We start from the raw sequence: 22,164 nt of genomic DNA on the forward strand, positions 1-22,164 counted from the left end.
TTACTTATATGGGGAATCTAAAAAATAATACAAATGAATCTTATGGTTACCAAAGGGGAAAGGGAGTGGGGAAGGATAAATTAGGAGTAAAGGATTAACAGATACAAACTACTATACATAAAATAGATAAGTAACAGGATTTACTGTATAGTACAGGGAACTATATTCGTTATCTTGTAACAACCTATGATGAAAAAGAATCTGAAACAATATATATCTATAACTGAATCACTTTGCTGTACACCTGAAACTAACACAATATTATAAATCAACTACGCTTCTATAAAAAAACAAAAGAAAGAAAGAAAGCTAAGTGAGAAAGCATATGAAAGAAAAAAACACATTTATATAAGCAGGAAGCACTGGAAGGTTTTATAGAGTGATCACAGCCCTGCAGTATTTGTTTGAGAAGTTCTACATAAGAATTACATCATGAAATACTAACCAACTCTTTTAAAGCCCCTGGGATTCTGCATGACCACTTATATTTAAAATAATAACAAGTACATTTATTTTATGATGATGTTGATGATGCACCAGCCACTGTTCTAAGCACTTTATCTCATTTAATTCTCAAAAGAACCCAATGAGGAAGACACTGTTTTCCCCATTTCATGTGCCGAAACTGAGGGATAGAACTAAGTAAACTGTCTAAAGTGGAGCCCAGATTCACCCAGGCAGCCTAGATCCAAAGACTGTATTTTTAACTTATTTTGCCCACTTCATTTCCTATTATCTCATTCTTTATGAAAATGTAATATTTAACCAAAAATAGCTACATTTCCTATACTGATTACTCATAATTTTGGCAAAGCTAATGTTATTATACAGGAAGGAGCAAAAGGGTATGTTTCTCCTATGAATTAAAAGAAAGCTTCAGTAGCATTTCTCCCTGACCAACATTCAAAGCATAGCAAAAACACCTGTCTAGGAAAGCACTTCATTTCCTAAGCCGTTCTATGAATACCTGAAAGCTATTTTTAAAATAAATAAATAAAATAAACTGTTCCTGAAAATTGTCATGACTTCCTAACTTCCCAATGATGACCTCTTTTTCCTGGGCTCCTAGAAAAAAGAAATTCTGGCCAAACATTTTTAAAAATTAATTAATTAATTAATTAATTAATTACATTTTTGGCTGCGCTGGGTCTTTGCTGCTGCACGCGAGCTTTCTCTAGTTGAGGCGAGCAGGGGCTACTCTTTGTTGCAGTGCACGGGCTTGTCATTGTGGTGGCTTGTCTTCTTGTGGAGCACGGGCTCTAGGCACATGGGCTTCAGTAGCTGTGGCACGTGGGCTCAGTAGTTGTGACCTGCGGGCTCTAGAACGCAGGCTCAGTAGTTGTGGCTCATGGGCTTAGTTGCTCCACGGCATGTGGGATCTTCCCATACCAGGGCTCGAACCCGTGTCCCCTGCATTGGCAGGCAGATTCTTAACCACTGCACCACCAGGGAAGCCCCAGTCAAACATTTTTTTAAGCTCCTTTTATGTCCGGGGCAATGGAAAATCGTTATGAGCTCACAGGGATGACTGACTGCCTTACAAAATCATACTGATAGAATTATAGGGCCCCAAACAAGGGTGCTCATCTTTATCCCACTGCAGCCTCTGCTCATCAGACCACATTTGTGGTACTGTGTTCAGTTTGGGTACCACCATTTAAATGTGACATTAGAAATGCAGAGTCAGGGGTAGTTACGGGGAAGAAAATCCTTCTCTCAATAGCACTTTTCACTTCTAAAATATGAAATAGTTCATGTTTCTTTATTATATGTATACTGTCTTTCTCCATTGCTAAAATGGGTGTTGGTCAAGCTAGGCTACAGGTTTGAGGGGTGGAGGAGAAGAGAAGGGAAAGGAGAGTATTTCTGGCATAAGACATGACATTCCCGAAGACCTACACTGAAGAGAAAGCTTAGCAGTCCAGGAACTGAAATTCTATGCAGCTGGAGTGTAGACAGTGAAAGAGATTGGTAATAGAATAGGCCAGCCAGGAAAGAGAAGGTCAGATCATCAAAGCCCTTGTGAGTCAGGACAAGAAGGGGCTGAGGGGGGAAAGATGGGGGTGGGTGGAGAGGCGGGGGAGTAATGAGAAGCCATTGAAATGTCTAAAGAAGGGACCAAGTGTCTGTGACTACAGTTTGGATAAGGAACTTTAGTCGTATCAATTGAAATTGTCAAAACTGTCAATATTCAACTGTTTTGGACCCACACAGATGGCAATTCCCTATGGTTCAATCTCATTAAAACCTTCCTAAAAGGAAGGATAACTAGAGACCAGGAAACTGTTAAATAGTGCAGGTAAAAAGATGAGGAAACACCACACAGTGATAGTGAGGCTATGGTTACTGAAGCTGAGAAGCTGGATGATAACATGTCAAGGCTATTGCGGATGGGATGCTTTTGTAGGAAAAGTAATTAACTAGATGACCTAAAATCTGGATTCAAGAGCTTGAAGGAACCTTAGGAAACATGACAACCAACTCTAACCACCCAACCCCACCCTATTTTTACAATCAGAAAAGTGATGTATTTTCACTCTTTCACTCAAAAAATTTATTATGAGTATATTCTGGGTGCCGGTCTGAGCACCACAAGTATAAGGATGCTTCAAGGAGCTTAAAACTTAGTATGTCCATCTGGAGGGTGGCTACAAGCATAACAGAGAAGCAAGCTCCTTAGATCTCACTGCTAGTGGCAAATGAGGACCGAAACTCATATTTTTTTCCTGACTCCTAGAGACAGAGGTCCTTTGCACTGTACTATTCTGCTCAGGATTCCTAAGCTTCACCTGAGATAGGCAGCTATAGCTAGGTCTCTTAGCCTCACCGTGTCATCTAGGAACCCGGGGAGCAGCACAGGTAGGACAGGAGTTATTGGCAAGCGGTTCTAACTAACCCCAGCACTGTTCCCTCGATAGCCCTCCTTACTGTGGTGGCCTCTGTGCTCCATGAGTGCAGGGCTTTTATGTTTATAAATCTGTTTTCTCCAATATTGCCTGATCTATCACTACCTTACCCCACCAATTTCTTCTTGCCTTCCTACATATTGAAAAATTCCACCACCTTAATCCAAAGTAGTGGGAAAATCATATGATTATACCATAACATTGTAATTGAAAATTCACTTTATCTGAATATCCAAATTACCCTTATAATTTTGTCTCTGCATGCCCCCAAATTAAACACTGGGGTAAGGTGATAGCTAAGTTTAAGGCAGTCACCAATTTTTCCCAAGAACAGTTCTAGAGGGGGAAAAGTGAGAAAGAGAGGTCGGGGGTGGGGGTGGGGCGTAAAGGAATCCAAATTCTTTCATTGACTTCTTTGTCTAAACCCAATTTATTTCTTCTTCCACTTTTTTTTAATGTATGTTTTTTCAAAGATAACTGGAGGCAGCTAACTTTATTTTATTTCTAACAGTTAGAAACTAGAAAGGAAATTTTGATGCACTCTGTCTTCAAAAAATTGTACCTAAAAAACATTCTAGGGTTTCCCTGGTGGTGCAGTGGTTGAGAGTCTGCCTGCCGATGCAGGGGACACGGGTTCGTGCCCCGGTCCGGGAAGATCCCGCATGCCGCGGAGCGGCTGGGCCCGTGAGCCATGGACACTAAGCCTGTGTGTCCAGAGCCTGTGCTCCGCAACGGGAGAGGCAACAACAGTGAGAGGTCTGCGTACTGCAAAAACAACAAACAAAAAACAAACAAAAAATATTCTACTTCTAACCCTCAGATATTTTGCAATAGAAATATTATTCCTTATTTCCTTCTTATTCTTTCCTATTCTATTCCTTATTCTATTCTTTCCTCATTCTTTCTTATTTCTTCTTCCTAATGACCTAGAGATTTTAGATTGGAATTGGAGTCTGCTATAAGATACAATCTTTATAAACTAGGAACCAGAATAAGCAGGAGAACCTGAACTAAAATGGTCACTACTTCCCTCAGGTTAATAAATTTTCTTCTTTGTTGTTTTAATTTTTTTCAAATATGCAATTTATATATGAATGCATGATTGCATTTAGAAATAGAGCAGTTAAAAACATGCAAAAGTCTTCTCTCACCATCCCATCTTCCAATTACTATCCTATTCCTAAAGGAAGTATCGTTATTTGTGTTAGCACTGTCACCAGTTTTGTTATGAAAAGTCAAGAGATAAATCTTGTTACCCTCATATATAATATTTTGACATATAATGACAAAATACACAATCAATCCTTTCCATATACATAATACCTAAGTAAACTCAGAACCAAGGAAATAAAAAAGATGTAAAGATCATTTATCTCAAAGTTATAAAATAGTATATACTTAAGTTAAGAAATATGTAATAACAGCTGGATTAATGAAATGATAATCCAGGATAAGAAACAGAGTTAAGAATTAGTAACATCAACTCACCAGTTTTCATATATGACTAGTTAAAATTATCATGAACAGCATAATCCATGAATTAATTTTTGGAACTTTTTTTTCTTTATTAAAGAACTAAAGTTGAAAACAAGCTATTTTCATGCAAAGAATAGTACTAAATTAAAAGTAAACAGTCTAAACAGTCTATATCTGGATGTAAATACTAGCTTACTCTTTTTTTTCATACTGATTTTCCCACAGGAAGGAACAGATTAAAGGGTGGATTACTTCAAGCACTATAAAGGTCTCTAGACTGACCCCACTCTTCAAGGGAACTCTTTCAGAGGAATAATGCTATAAAGAACAGTGAATGCCCAAGAAAACCCACAACTGAGCCCTTCAGAGGGCCTTCATTCACCCGTCCCCATTGACTGCCCTGGCCTCTCTGAGGCAATTCAAAATAATTCACTGCCCACCATAATACTGAATTCACAACAGAGAGGAAAAAAGGTGATGGAGCTGCTTTGCATCTGTTTAATTTTTACAGAAATGTTAAGGGGGTTAATCTTCTACAAGTCCAGTCATGTGCTTTCACAAAGGGCCAAGAAAGGAGTCGCAAAGCCTGCCATGACTCAAAGGGAGGCTCTTTGTGTCTTCTTTTCTGCACTATGGCTGACAAAGAAGCTGCCTAAGTTCTTAGGCATTGGGCTCTTGCCTGAATTCTGAAGTCAGTGAAGCAACAATGATGTCATTGCTTCTGAAGAACACTGTTGGCTGAGATAATGATGATCTCTTCACCCAAAGCATTATCATTTCTGTGGCACACATTTCCTAAACTTTCAAATACAAAAGTATCCTACATGTTGGGAGGGGTGTCATATTTTTCTTTATCTTCTGCACTATTGAAAAGAAAGCATACTGAGACAAGTTTCCCTCTCACCAAAATATCTTTTTATGTTTAGCTAATAGATACTATTGGACTAGAGTAGTTTACTTATACATTTAAAAGAGAAAAAAGATTATGCTTTTCACTGAGGGCTAGGTATATGATTCAATTAATATTCTGATATTAAAAGCCCAATGGCTGTTAGGCAACTTAATCATTATATAAGTAAGATCCACTTCTCACCCTTTTAGTTCTCAATATATGTATACAAATGGCTTGGAAAAGCAAATCGAATTACCCAAAGGATATAAAAACACTTTGAAGACAGTTGTTTCCCCCCAAATTTTAAAATAATGGACCCCTTTGAAAATCCTTTACAAGATATGAAACCTCTCTGGGAGAGAAGGGACCACACAAATATGCACATAAATATAAAATTTAATTCAAGGAGTTTTTAGACCTCTTGATGCCCTTGCAGACTAAGAAACTCTGCTTTACAGAGTACAATTATGTAGAAAAAAATTTTTGTCCAGCTCTTTTAGGAAGTATTTCTGTAGAACAATGACTTTCTTAAGAGACTGAGCATTTTCTCAAAGCATTTTCTACTTCCCTCCTCTGATCTCTGTCTTAATGGTAGGCTCTTCTTCAACCATATACAAAGCTAGTTATGAAAAAAGTAGATCTCCCTTAAATTATTATAAATAAGAAACTTGAAGGAAGATAAAATTGTAGTCTTTATTCTCAAAAGAGATTGTTGGATGAGGTTAGATGAAAATAAGAGATGGATATGAATTAAAATAGGCCAACCATGTGTGCTAGAGGTTGAACTTAATTATCTCCTTTAGTCCTCAGATATGAGGCAAATATTATTATCCACCTTTCAGATCCTACAAAATCAAGGCAGACATTTACTCTCTTCTCAAAAAGATGGTCTAGTGTTTACCAGGTAAAGCTTAATATAAAGACACATTCCACCATTCTAAAAGAAAGAGATATGCAGTCTCCCATATATAAGGACAAACAAGAAGGAAAAGTGGGAGAAAATGTGTATTTATGGAATTTAGAGTTTGGTAAAGTTCAAAGTAAAGAGTGTTAGTGGGGAGTGAGAGTCACTGATGAGCAGCAAGAGAGAGAAAATAGATAAATAGGTTCCAGGTGCCTGAGGACAACACTAAAATGTTTATATTTTATCTAGTAAGGAACAGGGAATGACTTACAAGTTTTAGACTACATAATGATTTATAAGTATTTCAGTTCACAAAGGTCACTAAATTTTCAATCAAAAGCAGCAATCTCCAAAGCAAGAAATCAGGACACTTACATTACAGAGATATGTAAAAATAGTTATTGGAATATGGATAAAAAAATAGGACTTCTACCAAAGTTATCTTTGTTATATTTTTTATAATTTCTAGCTCTGTGAATGTCCTATAATATGATACATATGTTCTATAATGTATAAACTATAGTAATACCTTTGTGTGTATGTACACACACACACACACACACACACACAGTGGTGTGGGCACATAATCCACAAAGTTTGGTAACATTGTATCTCTAAATGGACTAGAGGGAGTTTAGAAATAGAATAGTTAGGGGACAGCTGCAGTATTCAAAACATAACACTAGGTTCTGAACAAAAGTAGAAACAAAGGAGACTGAAGGGGCTATCCTGAGAGCTTTCTGGGTGTATAATTTGTGGGTCTTTCTTGCCAACTAGATAAAGGATATGAAAGTCAGAGGGTTAACTGGGTGGATGCCAGAACCATTCACTAAGACTAAAATCTAACAGGAGAATCAAGGAGCAGTTTAGGAATTGGTTGATGGTTAGAGACAAGTTCAATGTTGGCCATGGTGAGTTAGAGGTCTTTGTGGGATATCCAAGTGCAGGTGGCTAAAAAGTGGTTGAATATACAGTCTTGGAGTTCAAGAGGAATGTGGACGATATACACCACCGTGTAATTCTCCCACAGATCACCAATGGTACAAAAATGTGAGAAAAGAAGAGGACAAAAACCTTAAAGAAGACTTGCATGAAAAGGATGGAAAGAAGAAAAATTATCAAGGAAGGAGGCTAAGAAGTAAATCCAAGACTCCAGTCATGAAAGCCAAAGGGTGAGTCTAATGTCACAGAGAGGTAAGGTGAGTAAAAAGCAAAATGTAGCAGCATAGTTTATCATTAAAGAGTTTTGTTATTTATTCAGAAAATAAATGAAATAGGAGGGGCTGAAAACCAGATTCTAATAAATTAAGGAAATAATACATATCATAAGATGGTATATGGCAAAGTGTAAAAATGAACTTTTTAGGACTATAGAATTTCAGGGAAAAAAGAAAAAATCACTTTCATTGAAAAATGACCCTTGAGCTGGAAAATGAACACTAAATAGAGGTGACGAGAAGATACTCAAGAAACAGAAAAGAGTATAAGTTTACAGAAATAATAAGAAACAAGGGATGCAATAAGGTAGTCTATCTAACTACATTAGATGTCTCTCCCCAATCTACATCTAACCAGGCACAAAAATCTCTTTTTTTGCTTCTTACAAAGATGAACATGTGACATTACTTTTTTTTTTTTTTTTTTTTTTTTTGCGGTATGCGGGCCTCTCACTGTTGTGGCCTCCCCCGTTGCGGAGCACAGGCTCCGGACGCGCAGGCTCCGGACGCGCAGGCTCAGCGGCCATGGCTCACGGGCCCAGCCGCTCCGCGGCACATGGGATCCTCCCAGACCGGGGCACGAACCCGTATCCCCTGCATCGGCAGGCGGACTCTCAACCACTTGCGCCACCAGGGAGGCCCTGTGACATTACTTTTGAAGCACACTGTGTGGGAATATTTATAATTATTTCATGGTTAAAAATTTAAGATATTTTTTGTATATTAATTAAAAACTAAGTAATGTATATAACAGAGAACCCTGATCTCTGCCCTGTCCCTGAATACTCTGCTAAGAGATTGAGTGGGGGTCAGGGATGGCATAAGGCATTCTGTTGTGCATGTTACTTAAAAATTTTTTAAGTTAAAAAACGTAATGACTATAATGATCACAAATAGCCTCACATGAAAGTCAGGGATGGCATAAGGCATTCTGTTGTGCATGTTACTTAAAAATTTTTTAAGTTAAAAAACGTAATGACTATAATGATCACAAATAGCCTCACATGAAAGTGGCCCTATGAAAATGTTTTGCTCTGCTTCTTAAAATGCATTCAACTCCATCCACTCTTCCCTTTTCATGTTGGAGTAGACATATTGGATGCTTTCATCACCTGGATTACTCCAGTAACTGCCAAGCTGCCTCCATCCTGTTACTCCTCTATTCTATACTCCTTTTGGATGGAAGACACATCTTCTAAAATACATATCACAAAACTATATCACTTCTGTGAGTACACTGGGGGTTTGTTGTTGTTGTTGTTTTAAGTTGTAAAATAAGGTCTCTGAAATCTGGCATTAACTGACTTTTCCTGAAACAAATATGAGAAAAGGATACAAACTATTGTTTTGGCAGCGGTAAGAAAGGACAATGAAAGATGTGAGAGAGATTATGAGTCGACTGCCCATCTTATGTAGGGCAGTAAGTACATCACCAACAGCATCTTAAGGTGGTCGAAATTTTCATGATGAAATAATGGTATCTGGAGAAGTTGTCCGAAGTACCTAAGGTCAAAGAGCTCATCGGCAGCAGAGCTACTGTCTGAACCCAGGTTTGTCAGGCTCCAAAAGCCATACCAGAAAGGTTTATGGATATTTGGTAAAGATGATACTGGACGCCATAAAAAAGAGTATCTCTTTTGAAACCATGTAGGACAAAACTGAATAGAAGGGAAATGCACTACTAAATAATCAGAAAAGAAAAGATACCCAAATAACTGATCAGAGATAGGAAGGGATAGGAAGGCTACAGTGAGAGTGACGGAAGCCAAGAGAACAGAAAACCTAAAGAAACAATATGCTACCAAACGTCATGAGAGGCCCAAGAGAATGAGCTCTAAGAAAAAAAAATCTGTTGAAATGTTTAAGTGTCTTTCAGTATCTGGGGAAAACTATTTATGTAAAGTGCTGAGGTTGAGAGCCAAGCTGAGGGGGAGCTGGATAAGAGACTAAGCGATAAGAAGGGAGTTAAAGAAGATACATTCTTCACAGAAATTTGGCAACGATGGTGATGGAAAAAAATATCTACGAAGGGGCAAAAGGGCCCAAATTCCAGCCAAGTATTTATGAAGACAGAGGAGACCTATACTGTCCAACAGTACACTCTTTACATCTCCCACTTAAAACCCATAAGCATCTTTATGGAAATTCATAAAGATGAAAAATGCCTTTAGAATGAGAAATGAAAATGAAATGTGTGGCAATTGCCATGGTGACTTAGTAAGCAAGCTCTACATCATAAATCTGGAGCACCCCATAATCTCTTCTGTGCTGTGCATCTCCTTCCTGATTCCCATTCAACAGCCACTCTCAGACACTCAGACTATGTAAGGAAGTCCCCTCAGACCATCAACAGGGGACTGCATCACATAGTCTGGGTCTGATAAACAGACATCTGAGGTGATAAGTGCTCTTTCTGGATTATCTTCCTTGGAATTTTCTCCTGTGAATTCCAGAGAAATTTTGACACTGTGAGTCTTACAGAGAATTTCATTTTTGACCTTCCTGACAAATGTCAGTTGAAAGCTCGTTTTGTTCAGTTTAAAAAGTACCTGGAAAACCTGCACTTTTTCATCAAATTAAGAGTGTTTTAAAACATTTTAAATAATTTTCCTTGGGCAAGGTACTTAACATTTCTGAGTATCAGAATCAATCACTTATTCATTCAATCAATATTTATTGAAGATCTGCTCTGTGCTGGTCCTTGTGCTAGACCTTGAATAAACAATGTTGCAAACAAGAAAAATTGGGGTAATCCCACCTATTCTATGTCACATAATTCTTGGGAGAATCAAATGAAATAAGGCACATGAAAGAATTTTGAAAACCATCAAGAAGATATATATCATGGTGCAAATCCTTGGCTTGGTTCTTTACATTTAAATTAATTTAAAATTAAGTAAAACAAAAAATTCAGTTCTTTAGTTGCACTAGTCACATCTCAATTGCTACATATGCCTAGTGGTTACTGTATTGGATAGCACTGTGGTAGAACATTTCCATCATCCAGAAAACTCTATAGGAGAGCAATTTCCTAGAAGCTGAAAGTAAAACACAAGAGTGAGAATTTGCATGACACCAAAGGGAGAAAAACAAAAGTGATGTTGTGATGAAAGCATATAACAAACCACATGTTCAAAGAAAGATAGCCGGTGGCTCTTATAAGATTATAAAAGTACCACAAAGGGAAAGTGTAGTTATGATACAAGAGTAGTAAGAGGTAACTTTCATTGAGTGTTTAGTACATGCCAGGAACTAAAATCAAGTGCTTTACAGATAAATCCAAAGACAACCCTTTGAAGTAAATACTATTATTTTCTCCGCCTTGTTGATGGATGAGGAAACGGAGTCTCTGATAGGTTAAGTAACTTGATATAGGTCACAAAGGTACTCAATGGTAAGCCTCTGGGCTAAAACTATACTAAAGAAAAAAAGAAATCTACCAAAGGGGAAAGCGGGGTGTGGCCGGGGGTGGGTGGGATGAACTGGGAGATTGGCATTGACATGTATACACTAATATGTATAAAATAGACAACTAATAAGAACCTGCTGTATACAGTAAATAAATAAAATTCAAAAAGAAAAAAAATTTACCACATCAATAGCAGCTAAGACATTGACTCAATCAGCTTAAATTAGTCATTATGTAAAAAACAAACAAACAAAAATCCCTTGAGGTAACATGACATATTTGAGCCTTTTCTACTTTTAGTTATTAATAGCTACTAATAATAATATCATCATCATAGTATCACCACTATGTCTCTACCTGAATTTTTGTCTTGCTTCCTTAGGAATGTCTTCCTTTCTTCCCAGTCATTGCATCCAGGCATCCTCCACTATCTACCTGAAGTTCCTCAAACACTCCAGCCTTCACTGATATTTCTAAAGTCGCATAACATGCTTTCTAGATCAGTCATTATAAGGCTAATTGTGTAATGGTTTAGTTTAGTTGTTATGTTTCTTTATCAATCTTTATCGAAGTACACTATACTCTATGGGAGAGCATATGTTAAGTACCCAATAAACAAATAAAAATAATATATTTATATCAATAATACACTAGATGTTTGCCTAAAACTCATCATTAATAATTACACATTATGTCTTCATACTTTGTGAAGGCATAAGCTGTAGACATATTCCATCTCTGATAAATGTTTTAGTTTTCTTATGAACTAGCTGAAAAATGTGAGCTTTTTTTCCTTCTCTGTGAGATAGGAAATAGTAAAGATTACTTAAAAGATACATGTTAGATAGTCTTGTAACAACAATAAAAAAAGTCACTGCTTAGATTTCTGGATTTCTTTAGTGTTCTAAAGACCCAGTTTGAAGATCTAATTTTAAAACTGGCTCAAGAGATCATATTCAAATGCTTGAGTCTGTTTTTACAGGATATCCTTGGCTAACTTTACTCTAAGAAATTTAACACAGTTGGACTATATTCCTTTGGCTTTGAAATACCTTTCACAGGAATGGCCATTAAGGTGGGGTTAGAGTATGTATGCAAAGGGGGTGGAACAGAGAATGTGTGTGATCCTATCTTAATGCAATGTGTCCTTATATCAATCAAAATATGTTTTCTGAAATAATCACTTATATTTTGTCTCCATACCTAGAAATATAAGGGGTATTCTCAATAGATTAAACACTGAGCACCTAGTTTCCCATTCCCATTAGTTTTTCTAATGTCTATCACATTTAAGTTGTTCTTTTTAAGCTTTAGTTACTGGAGCTGGGGACCTAAGGTAAGGGACTGCCTTCATGACTGGTCTTATTAATTTTTCCTTTGTTATTGCCAAGAATTGAAGAAGACTAAAACAGATGACCTCCCTATTTGTACTGAAGGAGGATTGGACATGGTACCTCTATCACTTTCAATACCATTATTCTATCTCTGGACAAAAAGTTAGAAAAATCTGCAAAAGTAAGTAAATGGGCTCCTGAGGACTGTATTAATACTACTATTCTCTGATTTGCATAAAAATCACTTCTTGTTTTAATCATATCATAAATAAAATATCAGGATTCTATATTAGCAAAGAGAATAAATTTGATTTCTTCTTTTAATCACAAGTACTGTAAAATTTGGGATAAAATTCCATATTTGCAGATATTAATTGGAAAAAGAAAATAACCGTCAAGTAGGATTAAGAATCCAAATTTAGATATATAGACATTGGAAAACTGAAAATTCCCAGGTTCTTCTAGTGACTCGGGATGTCAAAACCATATCTGTGATTTGGTTTAGATTACAAATCGTGAGGTAAGGTACACTTAAGTTATAAAGATAAAATTTATTTTTTCTGACATTAATTCCATTTTAACCCTGTTTTTTTGCTATTTTGCACTTGACATCTTATCATTCTTCACCCCAAATTACATGTATACAATAAGAGGGGATACGATTCTAACAAGAGCTCTTTCAACAACCCCTTGATGTATATGGTTTCTGCAACTACAACAATATGGAACTACAATAATGTGAATCCCAGAAATAGGTTGATTTGTGAAATGGGGATGATATTTGGAAAATATAATTATCTTCTCAGTCTTTGTGCATAAATGACTTGCTAATTATCCCCAAACTCTAGCTGGGAGGTTGGGAAGGGAAAGGAAAGAGGCTGTTGGACACTAGGATTGTTGCATCAAGAATATAAAGAGACTCAACATTCAACTTCTGGAGTTCAAATAAGATTTTTCAAAATAACAGAGATCTGTAGGCTAAAAGAGAAAGGATTTTCTAGATCCTCATAGTTCTCACATTACATATCAATGCTAGGCCTGGAGACCAGAATACAGAGGTTTTTTTATTTGTTTGTTCTTTATTTGTGTTTTCCTCTTATGAGAAAAAGTCCTGACCATTGTCAGTCTTAATCATGAGGCTGGAGTAGTGAGGAAAAAACATTTAATTAGAGGAAGAAAAAGGCAGCCTTGGCCCTTTTGATCTTGGACTGCTTTTGGGATGAGGAGACAGTGATCCGGATTTCTTCCCAGTTCCCCTTCGAGGCAAAGTCTCAAGAGAAGGGACACAGTGCTAAAACATACAGATCTCTGAGGACCTCCAAGGGCCAAAGCCTGTCTTCCTGCTCTATTCTGGGGACTCTGGAAGGAGAACACTGCATTTGCTAGCACATCGATCCAGTTTCAGCCAAGGAAGCCATGAGTCCCCTTGGTTCAGGTGCTATAAGAACAGCAGTATCTGAGCTTCCTGGGGAGCCTGTCTAAGAGGGTTGCTGAACCAGCATCAATGAGGTCCCACAACAGAAGCTGCAGGCAGATCATGTGGGCTGGGGAAATAGGAGCCCTAGCCAGAACTCAGGGTGGTCTGCTGCACCCATGAGAGCAGACTGGAGTCAAGCTGAGAAGGGCCAGCAGTGAATGCCAGCGGAGCTAGCAGCAGCCAGGCCGAAAAGGACTATCACCCCAGTGAGGCCCACTCAGCCAGCCAAAGAAGCCCACATACCGGCTAACATATAAAACTTCTGTACTAAATCAAAATGTGATGCGTTTCACATTTAGGATATCTGGGCTTTTTATTCCTTCTGTTTTTCTTTTCTTTGTGAATATTTGTAAAGAATCAATATGTGCTACAAAGTCACCATTTCTATTAATAAAAGGAAGGTCCAGTTTCATAATTCCTACTACTGAAAGTAAATTCTTGGCTTTCCATTTCCTTAATTTGTATTCAGGATACAAAACTTGAATAATTCAGATTATTTGAGTTGCTTTATCAAAGTTGTCATAAGGTCACAAAAGGAAGAAACAGAGATGAGTGACATGCTTGTGGATACTGTGAGTTGAAATCTGAGTCTCATTATAACTGGGATCATATAACTAGGAAAGATGAAAAGTCCAAAAAGGTTGGGATTTTACTTAAAGATAAAAATCTGGGTGGTTAATGTAATAGTGATTTTGTCCAACATCAAAGCTTATAGATCTCAACTCTATAAAAATAATCCCAATGTATACCATAAATGTTCATTAATAATTTGTAGAAGTCTGAGATAACAGGATGTTAGAATATGTCTTCCATAAATTTAAGAGGAAGAGAACTAGTGAGTGATAGTGTCTTTAAAATGCCCAGTGGAACTCAGATGATAGCAACCCTATAACAACTACAAATGCTTCCACTGACTTTTCAAATGTTGGGTCATCACAGATGAGAGAAGGATGTTGAAGAGACAAAAACAACATATCTAACCTAATTAAATTAATTGTATCTCTTTTAAACATAAATAGGGAGGTGCATCTACTATACCTAGCAGTGATTTCCTTAGGACTTCCCACTAGACTTGAAAGCCAAGCCCAGCATTACAGAATGAGGAAGCACAACGTTTATTTGCATCAAATTGCTATATTGACTTTATCTACAAATGTCATCCAGAACTGGGAATGTAGAAACTTAAAAACTGTTCTAATATTTTAATTTCTTGTTGCTAAAAGGCTGTTCAGTGACATTTTATTAGTACAGAGCACAGGACATAAAAAGAATCTGCTTTTTCACTAATTTGTCTCACCAAAAGGGGCTTAGACATTGCTCTTATCCCCTTAGTACGTGGGGTAAGTCCTGATAAAATGGAAAATGTGAAAACATAACCTGCCAATGTGCTGAAACAGAGGACTGAATTTAGAACACAAAACGTTTTGGTACCACACAGACTTTATTCTTAACATTTAAAGAGCACACAGAAATCTATAAAGCACACTCAAGAGAAATAAGCCTTGAGCACTGGTTTATACTCAGGTATTGCCTAAAAAAATACTTAAAAACTGTCCTTTGGACAAGAATATACACAAAATCTTAGGGTGCGCTGAAATAATGAACAAAGATCTCAGCACAGAATCAAAGAACAAGTTAATGTGGAACAGCATATAAGTGGTTAAAATAGTTGTGAACGATGAGCAGAAAACAAAAAAATGGGAAAACAATTTGAATCAATGCCTCTTGTCAAAGATTTTTTTCCAGATATTTAGTAAGGTACTGTAAAGTGATCTAAGAATATGCTGTATATAACTACATATCTGCAGTAAACCTTATAGTATATATATTATATATTAAACTTAGGGAAATGGCTCCAATCATTCCTAAAATAAATCTTTCCATCATATACAAAGTCCCAAGTTCAAGAACTTCCATTAAGGATTTTTAAATTTACATATTTAGACCAGATGAATCACAGCTGAAAACTGGAATAAAATTTCTGGTGTCTAGAAAGAACAAAACCAAGTATTCAGCTCCCCTTGCAGAATCATGCATTAAAGGAGCATTTATTTTGGTCTGAGTGTAGCCCTCACATTTTAATTCATAGTCCCCATAATCTAATCTCAAACAATTTTCAAATAAAAATATTATTTCTGTGCTACATTTATTTTTTCCCATTGTCCCATTTCTCTATGTCATCTACCTGAAAGATTCCCCACATCAAGACAGGGATAAAAAGATCCTATAAAGAAAGAGAGGATTGGGCCTCCCTGGTGGCGCAAGTGGTTGAGAGTCCGCCTGCCGATGCAGGGGATACGGGTTCGTGCCCCGGTCTGGGAGGATCCCATATGCCGCGGAGTGGCTGGGCCCGTGAGCCATGGCCGCTGAGCCTGCGCGTCCGGAGCCTGCGCTCCGCAACGGGGGAGGCCACAACAGTGAGAGGCCCGCATACCACAAAAAAAAAAAAAAAAAAAAAAAAAAAAAAAAAAAAAAAGAAAGAGAGGATTGAGAATAACACACCTGAATACTCTGCAGGGATGCAAGGGCCCCTGCACACATAAACAAAAATTGTTTTCAGAATACCAAATGAAGATGATCAGAAGCAAATAGCACTGATCCTCATAAATAAATTTTATAGTTGAAGTTAATGACTCATGATTTAGCAGGAAAAAGAAAACAATGACAATGATGAAGCAAAAGATTACTTAACCTCCAGAAATATTCTTACACAAATAATCCTTACACAAATTCTTCCTACCCATTTACTAATGTGAAAGTTTATAAATTGTACATGTAAAGAAAATAAGTACAGGCTTTAAAATGGGTTTAAACAGGAATACCTGGCATGTGCAGAGTCAAAACATACTTAATATTTTACTAAAAATAGGGTCTATCCCTCATAAGCAAATGCAGTTGAAATGAATAAAACCAAACATTAAAAGTATATTTTGAGGGCTCCCCTGGTGGCTCAGTGGTTAAGAATCCACCTGCCAGTTCAGGGAATGCAGGTTTGAGCCCTGGTCTGGGAAGATCCCACAAGCCATGGAGCAACTAAGCCCGTGCACCAAAACTACCAAGCCTGCGCTCTGGAGCCCATGAGCCACAACTACTGAGCCCACGTGCTACAACTACTGAAGCCCATGCACCTAGAGCCCGTCCTCCACAACAAGAGAAGCCATCGCAATGAGAAACCCGCGTACCACAAGGAAGAGTAGCCCCCGCTTGCCACAACTAGAGAAAGCCTGCGTGCAACAACCCAATGCAGCCAAAAAAAAAAAAAAAAAGGCATATTTTGATAATAGGATATATTTTATATTCAGAAAGAGCAAATGCATTTTAAATATTAACAAAGGTTTTTCTTGGTATGAACTGCTCTTTCATAAGTCAATAATTGATATAGTTACTTCTGAAAGGCAATCATTTAATTTAAAAATCAATATTTGGCCTAAGTTTACCTGAATTAGCTTCATACCCTAAGATAGATTAACTGCTTTCAATTTCACTCCAATCACACAGACACTATATCTGAAACCTTACAATTCTCTTTCTCCATTAATAACACATCAATAACTAAATAGTAATCTAGCAACTCTGAATTCTCAATACCATTTGTGTATTTCCACATTCAATACCTTATTAGAAAAAATACGGAGTTACATTTTGTAATACTTTAATCTTGTTCTGTATAAATGCTCCTTTCATTGTACCTATTCATGAAGAAATAGAATAGGCCCAGGAAGACATGTTAATAAGGGGAATATTATCTTTCATGTTTCACATCTGAAAGCTCCTTTAATCTTCACTCTGCTTCCTGATTACTTTATATAAAAATTCAATCTTCAACTGCCTTCTTTTGTCAATAATTATTATAAACACCTAGATGATAAAACATACAAAACCAACCTGAAAAGGAATTCCATAAATACGATTAGTATTTCCGCGTGAATCCAATGGGAGTAGCCTTGACAAATAGCTGAAATTTAGATTATATTATAAACTAATCTGTGCTTCTGTGAAAAATTTATTATTTAACATCTACCTAAAAGAATATTTGCTATTGATGGACTTTAATGATTTAGTAATATTATGTGTCTTGCTTCATTTAATAAGAAAACATCTGCTAAAATTAATTTTTCGCATTTGATTTTTTTTCCTTTTGGTGGGTTACAATGTCCACCAATGTTTCTCTTTGATTAGGGTATAAGTCATGAGAACTTCCAAATACAAGGACTATAGCACCTACTCATGTGCCTACAGACCAAGGAAGGGCTCTGTGCCTAGGAAGTTCCTAGCGTCACTAAAATAAGGAATAGTCTTCCTATTATTCTAGTTCTTGTTTCATAGTTTCATTCCCTGGCAACCAGGAGCAACTCCCAAATCATTTCTGACTTGTACATGTTTCCCACCTGGGACAAAGACACTCCTTCACAGCGCCATGACAACCACACCAGCAACACAAGCACTTGGGTTCATGCAGGAAAATGAAAATCCTGAAAGGAAGCCAGGAGATAAAGGCTTACTATTCCTTGTTTCCCACTGGTAGGAAGTAATTACAAAAATTACTTTAACACAAAGCTTCTGGTGAATGAATAGTTTGTAATTTGAGGGGAGAAGCCTAAGGGCCCAGGGATTAAGAAAAAAATATGAAAAGCTGAAAGATGTCATACAAGTACAGTCCCCCTCCCCACCCCAGAAAACAGACTGCCTAAAGTAAACTTCTTATTGATGACAGTGGAGACATTCTTAAGAGATGATCAGTACATTTTGTTTTTATCTGAGTTTAGACCGATGACTGATTTAAACAGTGGAGGTCAACTTTATGACCCTTTGATAGTTTATTAGCCATGTCGTTACCAAATAAAATTTCAAATCAGTAAAATATAAAATAGTTTTGTACAAACTAAAGATGCCAAAAATGAATGTGATCTCCATACTCCCAAAGGAGAAATCAGAAAGAGAAGTAAATTCAACTCTCCCCTAAGATGAAGTAGACAAATTTCTTTATCATAAACATGCCAAGTTTATATTTGTTGTTAATGAAAAGGATGGTATTCTTTGCCAGAACCTGGCTGTACTATGTGCTGTGAATACCTGCCAGTTCTGCACTGGAAGAGATTATTTATATTGCCAAATGTAAAACTGCTTTAGGTGTTATTCTTAAAAGAGTAATTCTAGAGCAGAGTGCCCTATTTATGATTTTACAAGTTCAATATATTTTTAAACACTATTCATACTTTTCCTCATTTCAAAAACAATATAAATTCCTTAAGGGTCAAGGAAAGAAAATCTGTGCCATATTTGGGAATGGTTGAGGGATTCTGTTTTTGTTGTTGAATTGTACCATATAATATATTGTCTCAACAGATTCAAAGCTGTGACTTTTATTGGAAAACTAGATAAATATTCTTAAAGATAAAGAATCAAAATACAGGTTTGCATTTAGTCAAGTGGAATAACTTAGGGCTCTTGAGTATGGTAGAAGCATAATTTTTGTCTTATTTTTATTTTGTTGTTTTTTAAAGGACATAATGTCTTCTCTCCTACAGTGATAGGTAGCAAACATCTTTCATGGGCTCCCAAACCTGTGCAGTGTTCATTTTCTGATTCTCACTGATACAGATTTTGGAATGAGAGAGTTGAAGGCAAGCAGAGACATTCTAAGCATCCATGAGCCAATATCTGCCACCTGACTCCCAAGATAACCTCTACCCATTCCTACTACAACAGGTATATAAAGACACTCATGCAATGACTCTGGGGCATGATTATGAAAATACACTATGAGTTTTTTTAGTTCACTTAACTATCCCAATGGATCCTTGAACGTAATATATCCAAAAGTATAGCCACTTGTCATCCTTCATCAAGCCTATTTCTACTTCCCATTTTAAATATCTGAATTCTGGAAAGAGAATTCTCTAGTCTTCCAGATTAGGATTCTGAGTCATCCTTGATAGCTCTCTCTCTCCCCCCATCTACTCTATCGAATAACCCCATCAGTTTTACTTCAATCTCAACCCAATTGGGCTCCTTCTCTCCTTCTCACTACTACTCACCTAGTTCAGGTAATAATTTGTTTTAATTTAGAACACTTGCAACAAATTACAGACCTCAAATGAATGGCAGTTCTGAGTTGATAAAATGACAAAGCAAGAAATGTGGCCAGGCAATCAGTGTGACAACTAGCAAAGCATTGGGTTGGCCAAAAAGTTCATTGGGGTTTTTCCGTAAGATATTACAACAGCAGAGTATTTACTTATAGGGACCCTACTGATAGAAGTGCCTTGCTTATGATTAAAACTCCTCCTGATTTTCTGTTAGAGAAATTTATGAAGCCCATGGCCCTCAAATACATCTCTTTCTAACAAAGTCTTATGTATTTTATTCCTCTTCTTATAACTCATTGAAGAGAGACCTCATGTCTCCTAAAATAACATCCTATACTGATCCAGAAAAGCACTATTTTATATGGTACTAGAGTCGTCATTTTTAAATCAATATACCTTTCTAATCCTGGAATCTGTTTAATTTTGCATTTTAGAATGATGGAAAAAATTATAAAAATATATTCTTAATTTTCACTTGGAAAGGATTTAGGCCATGAAAAAGCTTGGCTCTCAGTTCTATAACCAAGAAGTTAAAAGAAGAATTTAAACTTTATAGTATGGTACTTTGAGTTCTAACTTTGAATCTCTATTTAAGGTAGGAGGATATTTACACTTTTAAAATATATAGTTACATTTTAAGACTCTCAAAAGGAGGTAAATTGATATCACCAGCAACTCAGTTCAATCAGAACTGTATAAATAAGAAAATAAAAATTGTTAAGCTCATACTAAGGTTTATCACAGAATATTCTAAGAGAACTGAATGGTTCTATTTTGGTTCCAGTTTTAAGATAACTGAGAGTTAACAAAGGAACCCCTTTTGCTTTGACCCGTGAGTGTTGAAAACCTTTCCAATATATATTACTCTAGGTTGTGACCTACTTCTACCATAAGGTAATCTTCTATTTGCAACTGAAAAACTCAAACAGTCTTCAGAGTCTGCATTCTTAAAATTTCCTCATATAATCTGAGTATATTGATACTGATGCTACTGGAATTTATATTTTTAATAATTTCCTAAAATAATGTCCCAAAATATCTTAATTACATCCAATTCTTTTAAACTTACATACCTTGACTCCTAACTTATTTCTCCTAATCTAGCATCTAAAAATGCAATAGGTATTAAACATAATATTTCTTGCATTTTCTGATCTCAAGAAAAAAAATAATCTCTCCTCCTCTATAAATATCAGACTATTGGAAAGTACCAAGGGCTGATATTTATAGATACAGATATCTTCAGGGACTGAAATGGAGCAATAGGGTACAGTTTGGTGAAACTGTAGTGTGACAGATGGAACAAACAGGATGAGAGTCATAGACACTAATCTGGTTTCCAGTCCTCCAAGACCATTCCATACAGGTGGGCTATGGTTTTCTAAAATATGTTTGACCGTTGCCTCAAGAGATATTAGATATTGTTAATATATAACAACCAAGACTACAGAAAAAGTACTGTATCCTACTATCTATCCTTTGACATACCCAGCCTTCTGATTTAGAATAACATTTTTAAAACATGAAAGTACTTATAAATGAGAATTAATGGTAATGTATTCACAACACGAGGGCAAGCAATGTCTAACTATTCAACTTTAACAAAACTCAACATGTAAATCTTTTGCAGAAGATAATATCAATAATTAATAACAACAGCTAACATTGATTAGTCAACTATTATTGCTGAGGGCTACATTCAGCAATCTGCATATATTAGTTCTAATACTGATTACAACTGCTCAATATATTTTTATTTATTTATTTTTGCATGATATATTTTTGTTTTCTATTCACAGATAAAGAAACTGAGGCTTAAAAACGTTAATCTACTACTAATCTAACAACTTGATATTGTAGAGTTATTGCTCACACATGTTTATCTAACTGCAAAGTGTATCCTCTTTCTATTACACCACAGTGACCCTCTGGGATAGGCACACATTTCATAGTACTGCATCTATTAATACAGACCTGTTGTTTCAAACCAGAAATTTCTCAAAACACTGTCAGACCATGTTAATTTTAAATGTACTTTAAATTGTACCATTCCAATTAATACAACATATTAAGGGAAGCTGGTGTCTTCCCTTAAATCAGACTAATAACTAGGTAACAACTCTCGAAAGACATCATTAATCTAGAAGACAGATGGATGCTAAATTAAGAAGATTATCTGTATCCCTGACATTTCCCTAGGGGAAATTTCCATTGCCTTCCATTCAGAAAGTTGGCCTGGCAAAAGAAAATACAGTTGACCCTTCAACAACAGGGGTTTGAACTGCCTTGGTCCACTTATACGTGTTTTTTTTCTAAAGTAAATACTACAGTACTACATGATCCGCTGATTCTCAGTTAGTTGAATCCAGCATTGGTTGACTCTGTGGAGGTGGAAACTCTGATGCTGAGGACCCGCATATATGGCGGGCAGACTATAAATAATACACGGATTTTCCAGTG

At 36.5% G+C, this 22,164-nt stretch overlaps 1 protein-coding gene across 2 annotated transcripts in view; it reads right to left on the reverse strand.

Annotated features, from left to right (window-relative positions):
* The window catches only part of ADAMTS3 (ADAM metallopeptidase with thrombospondin type 1 motif 3), a 306,795-nt gene that overhangs the window by 138,871 nt on the left and 145,760 nt on the right, over positions 1 to 22,164 (reverse strand). The gene's annotated exons all lie outside the window — the stretch shown is intronic.

This window comes from Mesoplodon densirostris, chromosome 1 (genome assembly GCF_025265405.1).
Source record: "Mesoplodon densirostris isolate mMesDen1 chromosome 1, mMesDen1 primary haplotype, whole genome shotgun sequence".
NCBI lineage: Eukaryota > Metazoa > Chordata > Mammalia > Artiodactyla > Ziphiidae > Mesoplodon > Mesoplodon densirostris.